The sequence below is a fragment of the Brachyhypopomus gauderio genome, unplaced genomic scaffold (genome assembly GCF_052324685.1).
Source record: "Brachyhypopomus gauderio isolate BG-103 unplaced genomic scaffold, BGAUD_0.2 sc46, whole genome shotgun sequence".
Lineage (NCBI taxonomy): Eukaryota > Metazoa > Chordata > Actinopteri > Gymnotiformes > Hypopomidae > Brachyhypopomus > Brachyhypopomus gauderio.
Genome location: NW_027506872.1, coordinates 1,208,119 through 1,222,263, shown reverse-complemented (window position 1 = coordinate 1,222,263; position 14,145 = coordinate 1,208,119). Strand labels below are relative to the sequence as shown.

At 43.9% G+C, this 14,145-nt stretch overlaps 2 long non-coding RNA genes across 4 annotated transcripts; one reads left to right on the top strand and one right to left on the bottom strand.

Moving 5' to 3' along the window:
* Nucleotides 1-4,762: 4,762 nt before the first annotated feature.
* LOC143487059 (uncharacterized) lies at nucleotides 4,763-13,197 on the bottom strand. Of its 3 annotated transcripts, none has more exons than XR_013123881.1 (3): nucleotides 13,124-13,197; nucleotides 8,795-8,982; nucleotides 4,763-5,562 (listed from the first exon to the last, which is right to left on the bottom strand). It is a non-coding gene; the product is annotated as an uncharacterized LOC143487059 (long non-coding RNA). The 3 variants fall into 3 exon arrangements; XR_013123882.1 differs by having other exon boundaries at nucleotides 13,144-13,168; XR_013123880.1 differs by lacking the exon at nucleotides 13,124-13,197 and adding an exon at nucleotides 12,559-12,843.
* Nucleotides 5,301-9,038, top strand: LOC143487060 (uncharacterized). The gene is made up of 3 exons (XR_013123883.1): nucleotides 5,301-5,756; nucleotides 7,595-7,830; nucleotides 8,558-9,038. It is a non-coding gene; the product is annotated as an uncharacterized LOC143487060 (long non-coding RNA).
* Nucleotides 13,198-14,145: the final 948 nt, after the last annotated feature.

Here is a 14,145-nt window from a genome sequence, read left to right as displayed (position 1 = left end):
TTTTTGCTAGTGGAATTTTTTTTTTATAGTGTAGGAGATGCGGGATCTGTCAGCAAAGCTACTGTATGTCGGTCTGTCCAAAAACTATGTCTGGCATCAAAATGACTAGTGCCCAGTTTTGTGGTGTTTCCTGGGCTTAAGCCAGTTATGGACATCAAAGAGGAATTCCACAGCATCGTAGGTTTGTCTTTAATTCACACGGACAATAAAGAAATTAAGCAAAGGAGAAGCAGTAGGCTATATAACAAACTTCATTCCATTTACATTTTAAGGATTTCCTAGAGTGATTGGCTGCATTGATGGAACCTACATATGCTACCTATTCCAGCACCATTAGAACATAAAGGCGATTACATAAACAGAAAATCCATCCATAGCATTAATGTACAGGTACTAACCTTTATAATCCTTAATGAATAATGTACTTATCTTTAATGGTAACAAAACTAACGTAGCTATTGCCACCAGCCACTTTCCCTCAAACTGGACATATATAGACTTACCTCCCCCTGACTATATCTCAGATTTGCCACCAGTCCAGAGACCAGTCCACCAGCCCTTTGGCACCATGCACCATGCACTTTATCCCTGTCCCATTTACCTACCTCACACACTGTACATACTGTACTTATATTTTTATATTTCATACCTTATACTGTTATCTATTTTACATTTTTTTACCTTGCTTATTTAATGTCTATTGCCTGGCTTGCACCATGACCGTCTTGCACTATGTTGTCCTGCACTATGTTGTATGTAATTGCTGCTGTGATATTTTGTAGTATGTAATTGCACTGAGGCCTAGCCTAAAAGTGTTTCATTGTGCTGTACAACCCTGTTTCAGCATAATGATAATAAAGTTGAATTGAATTGAACTGACCGTTCTCCCCATCAAGATCATATGTGATGCTTCTCACCTCATCACAAATGTTGAAGCCAGATGGCCAGGATCCGTGTATGATTCCACACTGTACAACAAATCTGAATAGAGTAGGCCTGAGGTAGTGCAGTGTAATAGTTAAATCAGTGTAATGCAGTGTAATAGTTAAATCATTGCAAACCCTAGTGTGATTATAGGACACTATGACGGCCTCCTTCATGGAGACAGAGGGTATCCCTGCCTGTCCTATAGGCCTACCTTATGACTCCCTATTCAGATCCTGCACCTGGACCACAGTCCCGCTACAATCAGGCCCACAGCAAAACCAGGGCAAGAATTTAAATGATCCTAGGAATCCTCAAGGCCAGGTTCCAGTGCCTGAAGGGGCTCAGAGTTACCCCTGATAGGGTGTGCCACATAATAATGGCATATGTGGTATTACACAACATTGCAACTATCCAGGAAGAGCGACAGCCTACCATCTTTGACATGCCCACAGATGAGGAACCTTACATGCATGTGGGTGACAACAGAGATGGTGGAGTTGTCAGAGACTCCATCTGCAATCACTGCTTTCCACATTAAATCATGCACCACCACCCACCCCACCATCCACCCTGTAACCTTTTAATATACATTACAGTCAAATTCACTGTTATGTTTCATTATTTCATTTTTCTTGTAAATAAATATATTTTAGAATATATTTTAAGAATAAGATATAGTTATGTACTGCCATACCACTTTGTACTATATTCTTATACTTCATTTTTATCTGATGCCATGTGTGTTTCACACCACTCAGATTAGACCTGGAATCAGTAAGTGTTCAATTAAAAAATATTTAAAAACTCAATACAGTATTATAAAGGTGGAGAAAATAATAATATAATCGCACCCTTCTGCTAAATATAAAAATATCATTTTCACTCACGCATTAACTCTGTTGGCAATTTTTTGACATGCTGACTGCCTTTCTCTAGCAGCTACCGCAGTATTACATTTACGTTTAATAATATCTAAATATTCTGCATACGCAGTCATTAATACTCCTAAGCTACAGTGGTGTGAAATACGATGCTCGGCTGATTTTCGCGTTTAAGTCCATGATAAATCCTATTTATCTGCGTTCCATTAAGAATGCCTTTTATAGTTACGCGTGAACGCGCTTCTGTCTGGGTCAACCTACTCAGAGTTGAGCGACCCTGATTACTTTAACTCCGATCCGCCGTTTTGGAACCGAAAACTCTGAGTATGTCAGATCGGGGTAAGACAACTCAGAGTTCAGGGTTAAGTTTAGAGTTTGTTAACCCCGCTTTCTGGAATACCCCCCAGGACAGTCAGAGTCTCTGTGTTTATCAGGACAAAAAGAGTATCTGTGTTTATCAGGACAGTCAGATACTCTGTGTTTATTAGGACAGTCAGAGACTCTGTTTATCAGGACAGTCAGAGTCTCTTGTGTTTATCAGGACAAAAAGAGTATCTGTGTTTATCAGGACAGTCAGAGACTCTATGTTTATCAGGACAGTCAGAGTCTCTGTGTTTATCAGGACAGTCAGAGACTCTGTGTTTATCAGGACAGACAGTGTCTCTGTTTATCAGGACAGTCAGAGACTCTGTGTTTATCAGGACAGTCAGAGTCTCTGTGTTTATCAGGACAGACAGAGTCTCTGTGTTTATCAGGACAAAAAGAGTATCTGTGTTTATCAGGACAGTCAGAGTATCTGTGTTTATCAGGACAGTCAGAGACTGTGTTAATCAGGACAGTCAGAGACTCTGTGTTTATCAGGACAGTCAGAGACTCTGTGTTTATCAGGACAGTCAGAGACTCTGTGTTTATCAGGACAGTCAGAGACTCTGTGTTTATCAGGACTCCACATCCACCACACACATCATGCACTGATCTTATGGCATCACCCAAGAACTGGGGGCGCCATTTCCTGCAGAACCCCCTGCCGGTGCACTAACAGATGGGTTAAACAGACCCATCTACTGGGACGCCATCATGAATAATAACCCAGCACCAATGATCCAGAGAAATCAATAGCTAAAGTGTGAATGCTAACACAGCTGTATCCATAGATATTTCTGCAGGATCTTACATCTCAGTCTGCTCCTCTCTCTCTCTCTCTCTCTCTAGCTCTCGCTCTCTCTCTCTCTCCTACCTATTCCATGTCTCTTCATTATTATGTCTTGTGTCCTTTCCTCTATATCCTTCATTATTTATCCATCACTCTGTCTCTCTGTCTCTCTCTGAACTCAACATTAGCTCTTTCTCCCATGCGTTTCTCTTCCTCTCTCTGGCTCCCTCTATTTCCCCTTTACCCCCTCCCTCTCTCTCTTCATCTGAAGTACCCCACTGTGAGACCCTGAGGGTCCCTGTCTGCTGTTTGGCAGGCGGTAGAGGGAGAGTGCCAGACCCACCAGGAGAGCACTCTGATTGGCCATCGCCTCCCTGGACACACTCACCACCCAGCCGCACTGCCAGCGTCTCACCACCAAACACCCAGAGCTGCATGGCAGACAGCAGGCCAACCGGCTTCAGCCTTTACCCCGCCCCCTCACCACGCCTCCCTCTCCCTCCCTTCCTCTCTCTCTCCCTCTCTCTCCTGTTTCTCATCCTTTAGGTATTACGAGCAATGCTATTAATGTGTGAGCTCTAGGCTAACACTTGGTCTACACTTCCAACCGCAGTGCGGACCTGCTGCAGACAAAAGCTATATTACCACTACCGTGTGTGTGTGTGTGTGTGTGTGTGTGTGTGTGTTTGGGGGGTTGAGCTGAGAGAATAATGAAGGGAGACAGAGAGTGAGAAAAAAGACAAAGTAGGAGGAGAAAGCTTGAGGGAGGGAGAGAGAGAGAGAGAGAGGGAGTGGACACCTAGCCTCTTCTTCTTATACTTCATCCAAGACGCCTGTCCTGTGAGCATCTCAGATCAGGTCCTGCTGTCCTGCAGAAGTGCCCAAGCCGTGTCATACTCTGGACAGGACTAAAGGAAAGGACACCCACATGCTTGTCTAGAGTCTTGCTGATGATCATGGGATTACCCTGACAACCAAGGGTATCATGGGATTACCCTGACAACCAAGGGTATCATGGGATTACCCTGACGATCCCCCTGATGATCACAGGATTACCTTGATGATCACAGGATTACCCTGACAATCACAGGCCTGCATGCAAAGGGCAGCTCTGCATGATAGCATGAGCACAACGAGGGGGAACATTTTAATAAAACCTCCTCTCCTCCCCTCCTCTCTCTCCTACCCTCCCTTCCTCCTCTCTCTCCTCCCCTCCTCTCTCTCCTACCCTCCCTTCCTCCTCTCTCTCCTCCCCTCCTCTCTCTCCTACCCTCCCCTCCTCTCTCGCCTCCTCTCCCCTCTCTCATCCTCTCCTCCTTCTCTCCTACCCTCCCTTCCTCCTCTCTCTCCTCCCCTCCTCTCTCTCCTACCCTCCCCTCCTCTCTCGCCTCTTCTCCCCTCTCATCCTCCCCTCCTCTCTCTCCTACCCTCCCTTCCTCCTCTCTCATCCTCCCCTCCTCTCTCTCCTACCCTCCCTTCCTCCTCTCTCTCCTCCCCTCCTCTCTCTCCTACCCTCCCCTCCTCTCTCGCCTCCTCTCCCCTCTCTCATCCTCTCCTCCTTCTCTCCTCCCATCCCCTCCCTACATCTCTCTCCTCCCTCTCCCTTCTCTCCTCTCCCTCCCCTCTGTCTCCCTCTCTCATCCTCTCCTAACTCTCTCCTCCTCTCCTCCCTCTTTCTCCTCCCTCTCTCCTCTCTCAGATGTAAGGGGAATTCAGCCCAGAATTTTATTACATTTTTGCTCCTATTCAAGCCCACTGAGAAAAGGAGGCACAGATTTTTCTTAGAAGTGTTTAATGTTAATGCCAAATGAATTGATGGGAAAGGAGATGAAAACATGAATAACTATGAAATCATCATCATTTAGGCTGACGGAATGGACTAACAACAAATGTAAGCAGAAGCGTATGTGTAAAAACAGAATTTCTGCTGGAGACCCGATGGCTTTGTGTTGAGACGCAGCCTTTGATACGGCCTCGTGCTCACCTAGCGAGCGCAGATAAAAACAGGAATGTGTGAATTACTTCAAGGCTCACAAAACACAACTGATTTCCTTTGAAGCAAGACGAGTCTGAGGACTAGTTTTTCTCTCTATAGGTTGTACTCACAATATCAAAGTTTTTAATCTTTAGATAGTAAAATGGAATAAAAAAAAATTAAGGAAGTTGTCCTGTTTATTACATTCAGAACTGTCTTTTTCCACAGAGGGTTTTTTATCGCTACTGCCACAGATGCTAGCGTTTCATAACATTATAAAACAGAACCTTTTTAAAGGGCCTGGCATTACAATAAAACAGTAAATATAATAAAGAACAAAAGAAAACAAAAGACGCTGATCAGTCGGATTTCCGCGCGGATGCTTCTTCTGTTCTTCCGTGTTAAATGAAGCCGGTAACTGAAAAGTGACAGCGGGGAATTGCCAATTTGAGCCGCGCTGTTTCCTGTCACCGTCGCTCTTATGAAGTCTGTATTATGCATGCGTGAGCGCGCTCGGCGGAAATGACACGTCTGTCACCGCTGATTACGGAGATCATGATCGAACAGCGAACAGCACTTCCGGAAGAACCGCAGAGGCCGCTATCGCCTGGTTAACCCGCTACGCTCTGGGAGGGAGGGAGAGAGAGAGAGAGAGAGGGTGAGAGAGTCACACGGTGGGACGAAGCGACAAAAGGAGAGGGCGACAGAAAAGAGAGAAAGAGTGGTAGAACTGAGGGAATGAGAGAAAAGCCGGCAGCCAGAGGAAGGCCGTAGACAGGGCAGGAAGACTCGGGAAGTTTGAGAAGGGGCTTTCTGACAGGTAACTGCGTGTGTGGGCGACTGCGTTACTGCCGAATACATTTAAGAACACGGATGTTTTTATTCTGCAAGACAGCTGCTTGTCAGCACACTCCGTCTTTTTTCCATCAAGAGAACCTTCTTACAAATAGTTCGTATTATACATCATATTTTCATGTTGGTCGTTTAATGTCTTCCGTGTTTTTCTTCCTGTTTTCTCTGAAATGACAGCTCTCTCATGTAATTACGAGAACTGATATTAATCTTCCACTTCAGCACTCTGAATTTGCCCTGCTGACACACGTGTGTCTGGGTTTATGAATTAGGACATTATCCATGATGCAGCAGCTCGCTCACACACACACACACACACGCATTAGCGGTAGTGTGCACCAATTCATGCCCCCCCAACACACACAAGCCTTGATGAGGGACAGCTAATTGTCACTGCAGCTAAATCTAATAGCCAATGTGAGCAAGAACTGAGGAGATTAGTAGTTTAATTACAAATGTGTTAATTACCACACACACACACACACACACACACACACACACACACACAGGGAATAGTGATGCACTAATGACTGGCATCAACACACACATGTTCTCGCTGGTTTGGCTAATGGAGGGCAGTGGGGCATATGTCCTCGTTAACTGGAACTGCACACTGTCCTGTCCTAGTGCACTACACACACCACACACACTACACCACACACACTACACACACAACAGTACACAACAGTACACACACCACACACTATACACACCACACTACACATACACCACTGGTTCTCAATTATTTTCTGTCATGCTCCCCTAGGGAACATAAATATTTTCACGACCCCCCTTGAATTGAAACACTATTGAGAACCTGATAATAATGAACTATTTATCTGTACAAACTGCAGTTTTACTTTCTGGCACCACCATTCTGCATATAATCTCACCTGGTTACAAAGCAAATGGGTGGCCGTGCTAGAACAAGGAAAAATGAGGAGAGAGAACTTGGCGTTTAGGATTTGTGATCTAAGAGCGCAGAACGCAGCTCAAACCTGGGACTGTGGACGATATATTGTTCCTGCACAGTAACCTAGGATAGATTTGTGAACCTATGCAATTTTATTTAGTTGTTATACTGGCATTTGTTCCCTCTCGTTTTGCATTGTGTTATGGCACTGGTTGGCTACATACATTGTCTTGTGTTTTACCAGTTGCTACTTTTAGATAGGAATACTGTTCCTGCACAACAACCTTAGATTTTATTTTGTGTTGTACTGACATTTTTTCAGAGGTGCATTGTAAAATAAAGTGCTCTATAGGAATACTTTCGATTTGTGTGATTTTTCACGGGCATGGATGGGTAACGGGTAGAATATTAACGGGTCCGGGCGGGTACGGATTTAACTTTTAAATAGCCATGGGTTCGCGGGTGGGTGGGTGCTGTACTCTGCGGATACGGGTGGTTGCGGGTCTCAAAAAACGGACCCGTGCAGGACTCTAGTCTGACAGCGTCTTGCACCCCACCATTTAAGAAGTACTGACATACACTACTCATGCACTATACACACTACACACACACCAGACAAACAACAGCACACACCACATTACACATACCTCGCTGCACACACACTACACAAGCCACAGTACACATGACACACACAACAGTACACACACCACACACAGCACACACACACCACACACCCAACAGTACACACACTATACACACCACACTACACATACACTAGTCATGCATGTGCACACACACACACACACACACACACACACACACACACACACACACACACACACACTTCAAGATGCCTTCGAATGACTTGTGACCTCTGTTACTGTGTATTATAGGGTGGGGGGGGTATATGGGTCCCTCTGTTCACTCTGAGGGCATGTATGTGATTAAGGGACGTACACACCCGTAACAACCCCCCCCAGCTCACCCAGCTGTGAACACTCTCCTCCAACAAAGCTGAAGATCAATAAAAGATCCTGTAAGATGAGGGGAAGCACAGGGCAACTGGGTCTAGGTTGCTATGGTGCACTGCGACATCATTTCCTGTGACTGTGTCAACAGATGAAACAGAGTAAGTAAAAACAATAAAGACCATGCTTGAAGTTTTACTGTAAATTCATCTTCTGTCATGTCAAAAAGTGACATAGGAAGAGAAAATGTGGATAATATCTTTACGAAGCAGAGTGTGAAAAAAAGACAGGAAGAGAAGTGCAAGAGCAAAACCGATACGCAGAGAGAGAGAGAGCAGATTTGTCTTCATAACAATTGGGCTGAAAGAAGTGGGCAGGGCTAATGTTTAGTGATGGGCATGAGGAGAAGAATGTGAGGTAAGAGTTGAGACTGAGACTCTGTGGGGACAGCGGCTTAGATACTGTTGGAGGTGGGCGGGGCTGGGGGTCTGTGGGGAGGTGGGCGAGGCTCAGAATCTGTGGGGAGGTGGGCGAGGCTGGGGGTCTGTGGGGAGGTGGGCGGGGCTGGGGGGGTCTGTGGGGAGTTGGGCGAGGCTCAGAATCTGTGGGGAGGTGGGCGGGGCTGAGAGTCTGTGGTGGGCAGGGCTGAGAGTCTGTGGGGAGGTAGTTGGGGCTGAGAGTCTGTGGTGGGCGGGGCTGAGAGTCTGTGGGGAGGTAGGCGGGGCTCAGAGTATGTGGGGAGGTAGGCGGGACTCAGAGTCTGTGGGGAGGTGGGTGGGGCTGGGGGTCTTTGGGGAGGTGGGCGGTGCTCAGAGTCTGTGGGGAGGTGCCCTGAGCACTGGGGTTCCTCAGGGCTGTACACGTAGCTCACTGTTGTTCACCCTGCAGGCTCACGACTGCAGCAACGCACAACTCAGAACAGCTCATCATGTTTACTGATGATACACCTGCGGTGGAATACAGGGGTGATGAGTCAGCATATGGTGCAAAGTCTCTACAAACGTAGACAAAACCAAACGTCAGGACAGTTTGAGGTGACCACTGTCCACTCAGTGTACATAGCTTGTCTGACCACAAGACCCTGTGGAGAACTCTGAGGAAAACCAAAAAGATCATCAGGGCTACCTTCCTGCTTCGTGGAGATGTCACAAGGCCACCAGCACTGCAGACGATCCCAGACACCCGTCACTCGTCTCTCTCCTGCTGTCTGGCAAGAAACACTGAAGCATTTGGGCCTCACAGAGAGACGGTGCAACAGATTCTTCCCCCAAGCCGTCATCCCGCTCAACTGCCAGAGACTGACCCAGCACTCCCTGGTGTACACACACACACACACACACACACACACACACACACACACACACACACACACACACATGCATCAGCGCACACTCTCACAACATCTTACTCCTTCATTTCTGCTGCACATCCCTTGTCTATATATATATATATGCTGTATTTAACATAATGCTGAATCATACTGAATCATCATACTTTTTCACATTTCTTAGTATCTGCTGCTAGTCATTTTTTTCCATTTAATGAATAAGGAACATTGCCCAGGCTGTTACCTCAGTGACACTGCAGTGTTCATTTAACTATATCTGCTATAGATTTTACATCATAGATGTCACGGTGTGTTTTATACATGCACCCACTCAGGGCCGTGATCCATACTAGATACAGATCAATGACAGCAGATGTTTCCTGACCTTGACATACAGCCATACACATCTCCCTTCAATGCTAACACCCGCTTACACTCTGTGGTGAGGTGGGCGGGGCTTAGAGTCTGTGGTGAGGTGGGCAGGGTTGAGTATGGTGAGGTGGGTGGGGCTTAGAGGGCTGAGGCAGTGTGTGTGCAGATCTGGCTTTCCCATCTCTCTCTGTCATTGTTCATTCAGACACACACACACACACACACACACACACACACACACACACACACACACACACACACACACACACACACACAGACATGAACTGACACACGTGTATGAACACATGCACGTTGATCATCTTGTTGCTACTCCAAACTCATAAATGGAACAGATGGAACACAGACCATCCCAAACACAGACCATCCCAAACAAACAAACACAGACCATCCCAAACACAGACCATCCCAAACAAACAAAATCAGACCATCCCAAACAAACACAGACGATCCCAAACAAACAAACACAGATGATCCCAAACAAACACAGACGATCCCAAACAAACACAGATGATCCCAAACAAACACAGACGATCCCAAACAAACACAGACGATCCCAAACAAACAAAATCAGATGATCCCAAACAAACACAGATGATCCCAAACAAACACAGACGATCCCAAACAAACACAGACGATCCCAAACAAACAAACATAGACGATCCCAAACAAACAAAATCAGACGATCCCAAACAAACAAACACAGATGATCCCAAACAAACACAGATGATCCCAAACAAACACAGACGATCCTAAACAAACAAACACAGATGACCCCAAACAAACAAACACAGATGATCCCAAACAAATACAGATGATCCCAAACAAACAAACACAGATGATCCCTGTTACATGCTGTGGCACTTGTCCTTTGTTGTGCCTCTGATGTTTTTCTTTGTAGATGCTGTTCCACAGGTCTTTTCTCTATTGGGGCATACAGTCTGTATATATAAATATACATACATATATATATATATATATATATATATACATATATATATATATATATATATATATATATATATATATATATATATATATATATATATATATATATATATATATATATATATATATATATATATATAGCTGCAGCTATTGTGCTAGTATGCTATTGTGCTGTGTGTCTTACAGGTGGTTGTTCTACCTGTGTATGTGCTGTTTTAGCTTAACATATGGGAAAACCTGCAGGCTAGATGAGGCATGCCTATACATGTATGCACCACGTAGGAGCCTGTTGATTATACACCCCAGGTAAGAGGGCGGGCACCCTGTATGTAACTTTTATTGGTTAAGCTTAGGGGTTGCATTTTACTTTGTTGTAAAAAGTAAAAGCTGAGGGTTGTAACAATCCCAAACAAACAAAATCAGACGATCCCAAACAAACACAGATTATCCTAAACAGACAAACACAGATGATCCAAAACAAACAGATGATCGAAAACAAACAGACAAACAAACACAGACGATCCCAAACATATCTGTCCATTGTCATGGCCATTCAACGCAGCTCAATCTGAGACTTTATTGTTTAACCAATTTTAATCTAATCAATGTCCAAATCATTTGAAGTAATCCCACTGGTTGGAAAGTGTGTTAAAGGATCAGATTGATGTGACCAGTAATTCAGACAGATCTAATCTACAGGTGTGGATTCAGAAGACTCGAGTCATTACGACCAGCCTTGTCACCCTCCCTCATTAAACAACTGGGTCTAATCTCACAGGACCATACCATCTGATTCAGATACAGCACAGAGGACCATAACATCTGATTCAGATACAGCACATAGGACCATAACATCTGATTCTGATACAGCACAGAAGACCATAACATCTGATTCAGATACAGAACAGAGGACCATAACATCTGATTCAGATACAGCACAGAAGACCATAACATCTGATTCAGATACAGCACAGAGGACCATAACATCTGATTCAGATACAGCACAGAGGACCATAACATCTGATTCAGATACAGCACAGAGGACCATAACATCTGATTCAGATACAGCACAGAGGACCATAACAGCTGATTCAGGGATGACTATCATTAACCCTTCAAACCCCTTCAGGCCACTTTTGACTGTCTGTCAGTTTTGTTACTCCATATATTGATGTCATATCTGCATTCTGCATCTGGGTTGTTTCGAGTCTGTGAGTCTTGATCAGTCACTGATTCACCAAAACTAGGAGGATAATAAACTTTTCTGAATAAACAATTTCTGAAAAGACATCTGGATGCCTTTCAAATGGCCTGTAATACAATAAAGAATTTGTTGGCACTATGTACAAATGTTGATAAAAGTGAGGATGATGTCTTTTAAAAATAGAATAGAATCTTCTCGTTTGGATATAATGGTTTCAAATAAACATAATAAATATACATGTTTTGGACATGGGTCAAATCTCTAAGGGTAATGCAAAATAGGTAGGTGGTTGGGTGACTGACATTGGAAACCTGTATAAATATTATGCCCCCCGAGCCCTTTAGACTGGAGGGATTCAATCTGTACAGCAAAGCTGACACATAGCTACTGCTCTCATCAGTACTGGAGTCTGAATTCTTTATTTTACTGGGAGTTAATAACTATATTGCTGGATTACCTGGGAACCATTATTTGGAATAAACCATCTTGTGGGATTTTGGAACCACAGACTGGTGAAACCAACAACATATGGTATGTGTGAGCAGCTCTTATAATTACAACACTGATAAAGACTGGACTGGATCTGGGTGCAGCTCTTATAATTACAACACTGATAAAGACTGGACTGGATCTGGATGCAGCTCTTATAATTACAACACTGATAAAGACTGGACTGGATCTGGGTGCAGCTCTTATAATTACAACACTGATAAAGACTGGACTGGATCTGGGTGCAGCTCTTATAATTACAACACTGATAAAGACTGGACTGGATCTGGGAGTTAGAGTTCACTCAGAAGGGTTGCCTGCATCTGGAAAGAAGATACTGCTGAATATTAAGTGATAACACTTCAAATTTGTATCTGCTTTTCGACATTTGAACCCTATGAATCATTTATAATGTGAGATTTCCCTTAAGCAGGAGGGTATGAAACAACAAAGCCAACATTGCCCTGATCACGGCTCCTGGGTGCAAGAACATTAATCATGAGCACTGCTGACCACATTGGCTAGACTTACCTTCATTTTGGCTGGGTTTCTTGCCAGTTTGCTTGGTAAAAACTTAATGAATAATTAATTCATATAACTTTTTCACATATTTTATCAAACTATATATTATCTGAGTCAATGTTACAATATCAGTTCGCTAGATCAATGTACAGAAAAATTCAGAATTAATTTGTTTTCCTGAACTGTTTTGATTTCATTGGGTAACACGGAAGGTTCCAGATTCTGAGAGTCTGGAGTCCTCCCTGAGGCCTGGTGCATATGCACAGCACACTGAACAGAGAGAGAGAGACGGGTCAGAACAGTGAGAGACAGGTCTGAAGAGAGAGACAGATGAATCCACTATATTTGTGTAGTGAGGGGTGAGTGGTGGGCGGGTCCACAGTTTGAGATGGAGGTAGTAGTTGTAACAGATGGGCTGAGAAGGTAGGACGCAGATGCAAATTTTGGGAGTTTTAACAAAAGAACACAAAGACAACATACTCATACAAAGAACAGGAGGTGACATGAACAGCTAAACATGAAAAGACACAAGGAGCATGAACTACAAAAATCATTAACAAAAACCAGTACTCACAACTAGAACGTAAGACTTACAACTCGCAACATACGATTCGCAACCTACAATAACCCACAACGCTAAAGGCCAAACACAAGACTTAGATACACCAACTAAACAAGGAACCCAACAAGACACACCTGAAAGCAATAACGAGGGGCGGAGAACAAGGCAGGGGTGTGAAAACAGACAAGTAGGAATTTCAAAATAAAAGACACTCCTACACACAGAGAACAAAACAAAAGACATGACTGACAGGGGGGAGGCAGGACCACGTGACAGTAGTGGTCTGTGCTGCTTTTCATCACTGCGTTTGCATTGTTGTTTTTAAAATCTCTTTAATTATGTACTATTGATTTTACACAACTTCGTACTGGTTTAGACAACTGTGTGAAGTTTTTTGAGAATGGATAAACTTACAGAAACTCTTAAATCAGTTGTGAAAAATTGTAAATGAGCTTGGCCCGTGTGCAAAATCTTTGTGTCAGTTTTGATCCTGACCTTAGTTTCAGTGAGTAGTGAAGGTTTCATCAACTTAAAACAGTAGCCGATATCAAACAATATTCGATATTTCTCTCATGTCGAACACATGGAAAACATTGCCCATGCTTTTATCTCATCACGCCTGGATTTCAGCAACTTGCTCTAAATAAAACTGCACTGGCTTGTTTAAAAAAAACATCATTAGCTTATTTAAATAAAACTTCATTAGCTTATTTGCAGGGGGAACAGAATGCAGCTGATTGCTCACAGGTACCAAAAATAATGAACCACATCCCAGCAGTATGGACTTCCTCTGGTTCCCAGTCCCGTTTTAGCTTGTTTTAAACTGAAAGCTGTTACATATGTAGTAGATCAGCTCCACCTTACTCCTCCTCCAGGTGGTGGAGGTCCTCAGATCAGTTCCACCTTACTCCTCCTAGGACTGACGAGACGTCTTATTGAGCTAGGACTGATGAGAAATCTTATTGAGCTAGGACTGACGAGACGTCTTACTGAGCTAGAACTGATGAGACGTCTTATTGAGCTAGGACTGATGA